Source organism: Nothobranchius furzeri, chromosome 2 (assembly GCF_043380555.1).
Source record: "Nothobranchius furzeri strain GRZ-AD chromosome 2, NfurGRZ-RIMD1, whole genome shotgun sequence".
Taxonomy (NCBI): Eukaryota; Metazoa; Chordata; class Actinopteri; order Cyprinodontiformes; family Nothobranchiidae; genus Nothobranchius; species Nothobranchius furzeri.
Genome location: NC_091742.1, coordinates 30,359,991 through 30,364,202, shown reverse-complemented (window position 1 = coordinate 30,364,202; position 4,212 = coordinate 30,359,991). Strand labels below are relative to the sequence as shown.

The 4,212-nt window shown below is 43.6% G+C and overlaps 1 protein-coding gene across 1 annotated transcript in view; it reads right to left on the bottom strand.

Annotated features, from left to right (window-relative positions):
- stmn4 (stathmin-like 4) overlaps positions 1-3,919 on the bottom strand; it is an 11,931-nt gene extending 8,012 nt beyond the window's left edge. The window contains exon 1 of the mRNA XM_054748559.2: positions 3,780-3,919. The gene's annotated coding sequence lies outside the window, so the exon portion shown is untranslated. The remainder of the gene's footprint in view (positions 1-3,779) is intronic.
- Between the last annotated feature and the right edge of the window lie 293 nt (positions 3,920-4,212).

Sequence of the window (4,212 nt, the reverse complement as noted above, 5' to 3'; positions counted from 1 at the left end):
TTCTAATAGATTTTCCCCGCTCAGTGACGCACCCACTGACAAGCCGACTCTGATCATTGGCAGCTCCATAGTCAGAAACGTGGCATTAGAGGCTCCAGCAACCATAGTTAAATGTTTACCTGGGGCCAGAGCGGGCGACATTAAATCTGATCTGAAACTGCTGGCTAAGGATAAGCGTAAATACAGTAAGATTGTTATTCACGCTGGCGGTAACGACACCCGGTTACGCCAATCGGAGGTCACTAAAATTAATGTTGCTTCGGTGTGTAAGTTTGCCAAAACAATGTTGGACTCCGTAATTTTCTCTGGCCCCCTGCCTGATCGGACCAGTGACGACATGTTTAGCCGCATGCTGTCCTTCAACCGCTGGCTGTCTAGGTGGTGTCCTGAAAACAACATGGGCTACATTGATAATTGGAAAACTTTTTGGGGAAAACCTGGTCTGATGCGGAGAGACGGCATCCATCCCTCTTTGGATGGAGCAGCTCTTCTTTCTAGGAACATGGCCAGTTTTATTAGTCCTCCATGACTACCCAGGGTCCAGACCAGGAACCAGAGTCGTAGTTTAACCCACCCCTCTGCAGCTTCTGTACTGTTACCCACCCACTACCCCATAGAGACAGTGTCCTGCCCACGGCCAAAACCACACAGATTAAATATCAGGCTTAATAAAGCAAATCATGGGAATCTCATGAATATTAGAACAAATTCAACTGAGCAGAAAACTAGAAAAATTAAATGTGGGTTGTTGAACATTAGATCCATTTTTTCTAAGACTTTGTTAGTTAATGAGGTGATTTGTGATAATCCGATCTCTTTGCTCTCTCTCACAGAATCCTGGCTGCAGCAAGAGGACTATGTTAGCTTAAATGAGTCGACTCCTTCAAATTATTTAAATCATCATATTGCTCGAAGTACAGGGCGAGGAGGAGTGGCAACCATTTTTCATTCGGACTTATTAATCAGTCCCTTACAGATTAATAGTTACAGTTCGTTCGAACATCTTATTCTTAGTTTTCCTAATCCAGATAGCAAAACTGTGAAACCACTCTTGTTTGTAGTTTTATATCGTCCACCAGGCCCTTACTCTGAGTTTTTGGATCAGATCTCTGATTTTTTATCTGATTTGGTGCTAAATACTGATAAGGTCATTGTAGTGGGGGATTTCAACATTCATGTGGACATTGAAAGTGATAGCCTGAATGTAGCCTTTAGTGATATCTTAGACTCAATTGGTTTTACCCAAAGAATACATAGCTCCACCCACTCCTGCCATCATACACTAGACCTTGTGCTGACTTATGGCATAGAGTGTGAGGAAATAACAATCTTTCCACATAATCCAGTCCTCTCGGACCACTTTCTGATAACCTTTGAGTTTTTTATAACTGAGTTCTCGAGACATGAAAGTAAATTTCACTATAGTCGGTCTCTATCTGACAACGCAGTTGCATCTTTTAAATCAACTGTTCCATCTTTACTGTCCTCAGCATCTCAGAGGAACGTAGCAGAGGGCAATATTTTCAGTTCTAGCCCCTCACAAATTGATGCCTTAGTTCATTATGTTACTTCTTCTTTATGTGTGGCATTGGATGATGTTGCCCCTTTAAAAAGAAGGTAATTAGGGACAGGAAGTTGGCTCCCTGGTTTAATTCTGATTTACAAACTTTAAAACAAAATTCTAGAAAACTGGAGAGAAGATGGTGCTCTACACACCATCAGGAGTCCCACTTATCCTGGAAAAATAGTCTTGCGCTTTATAAAAAATGAGCTTCAAAAAGCTAGAACTGCTTATTTTTCATTGCTAATTGAGGAGATTAAGAATAATCCTAAATTACTTCTCAGTATAGTTGTCAAACTTACAGATAATCATAGCTCTGTACCATCTGCTCCCTTAGCCCTCAGCAGCACCAGCTTTGTAGGATTTTTTACGAGCAAAATTAATTCTATTAGAAACAAAACCTTAGCATCCTCCCTAATGCGATTTCTTCTTCCACAGTAAGTGAGGCAGCATAAAAAAACGTTGATTTGGGTTGACTTGCTCTTCAATCATACAGCTAAAACATCTCAAATGTCATTAGTTTCTACTGGAGTGATTCATCAAACAAACCAGCTGTGTTCATGAAACAAATTTGCAGGAAACATGCTGGAAGCAGACTGCAGCTCCACCATGTCACCTCCTCTCCACTCCACAGCACAGCTCCCTCCACCAGCAGGGAGTGGTCCGCCGACTCTGAAGTTGCAAGTGCAGTATTCTGGCCACAGAGGGCGTTGCGGGTCTGAGTGACATTTCATTAACCCCTAAAGGGTCATTTTAGCACATACTGGTTATAGAAAATCATATAAAAATATGAAAAAGCTGCTTAGTGTCTCTTTAAAAAGCCACTACCAAGCTATCGTGTACCACTAAGTAAATTAGATTAATCCTTGAGGCCTTAAACTGACTCCCCATGGTGTGTGCTAACAGACGGTATCGGAAGTATGTCCGCCCTCTTATAGAGGCTCAGGAGTTGGTAGTATTTCTATTCCAGACGCCATGAAGTTGAAAGAAACACACACACACACACACACACACACACACACACACACACACACACACACACACAAAGCTGCAGTTCATTATGTGAAACCGAGGTTGTTTCTTATAGGGTTTCACACAAACGGAAATACAATGAGGAACATTTTTTCATACATGGGTTGTAGGTTTGATCCCACCAGAGACTGCCATTGTGTCCATGAGCAAGACACTTAACCTGCCTTGCCTGCCGGTGGCGATCGGAGGAACCGATGGTGTTTGTGCTCGTCAGTCTCACCTCTCGCCCCAGGGCAGCGGTGGCTACATCGCAGCTCATCACCAGCATGTGAATGGCTGAATGACCGATTTTATTGTAAAGTGCCTTGGGGGGTTGTAGAACAATATGCCATGGAAGTACAGGCCATTTATCTTTTCATAAACTCAGAGCTGTTTGTAGAATCTAATCCAGAAGACTGAACGTCCAAATCTAACCACAGGAAGTCAGCTGAAAGTTTTGCTTTCCAGCCACGCCCTCTACAAACCTGGGCCATGCCACAAGTCCTGAACATCACTGGATTATTGGGTTAGTAGGTGGTGAATCATGAGCATGTGATGCATATTAGAAATACTGAGGTGATAAATAAAATAGCATTTAAAATCTTTATAGTAACTGGCTCCATATCTGGTACCCATGCCATTATAAACTCTTGTAAATGTCTTATTATCATAGGCCTTAAGAAATTAAACAAACACTAAAGAAAGAACAGATAACTTTGTTCTGGGCCTTGTCATTAGGGTAGGGTTTGGTCGGTTCTTCTCACTGAAGTTTATGTGTTAACCACAGTTTTATTAGAATGTGTGTGTGTGTGTGTGTGTGTGTGTGTGTGTGTGTGTGTGTGTGTGTGTGTGTGTGTGTGTGTGTGTGTGTGTGTGTGTGTGTGTGTGTGTGTGTGTGTGTGTGTGTGTTGCAGAAATGCCAACATAAAGCTCTAAGTGTGAAGTAATCACTATATCATCACTACAATAAATCAGTCAGAGGTTTTTCCTGGCGGCTCACACGTCCATCACCTCTCCTCCTTCACACTGATAGAGGATCAGAGGTTTAACTCAGTCCTCTCATCCTCCGTGAGCCTCCTCTCCCCGTTACACCTAACCAACCCACACCTAGGTGTCACTTGGATCCTCCCTGAACTCAACCCCCAAAGTAACTTGAGCTGGATCCAGATGTGTGCAGCTGCGACTCAGGAAAAACATGCAGACTTACCCCCCCTTCGGTCCCGGTCGTTTCTTCTGCTTTAGGTGGATGGCTCGCTGTAGTTACTTCTGTCTGGCTGCGTGGATGCAGGCGCCAGGCAACAGCATCAGCAACAGCATCAATGCTGCCTCCATGACATCACCTTGGAGATGCTTTATTGGTCTATGACACTGCCAGCATCCAGGCCTGTCAGCCAATAGGAGCAGGGCAAAGGGATGGGGGAGGGCTGTCAGCTCTTTGTGTTCTACTGCAGGGTGGGCGGTAGAGTCTGTTTTATTACATGCTGCAGGAGGGTGGGATGTGTGTGTGTGTGTGAGCAGGGGAACCAGCATGAAGGCACCAGTAGATTGTGAATTATTCAGATGTTTAGTGTAGAAACGTGAACGGGAAGAACACGAGAAAGAAGCTGGTAAAACTTCAGCGGAGACAAAAATACATTAAT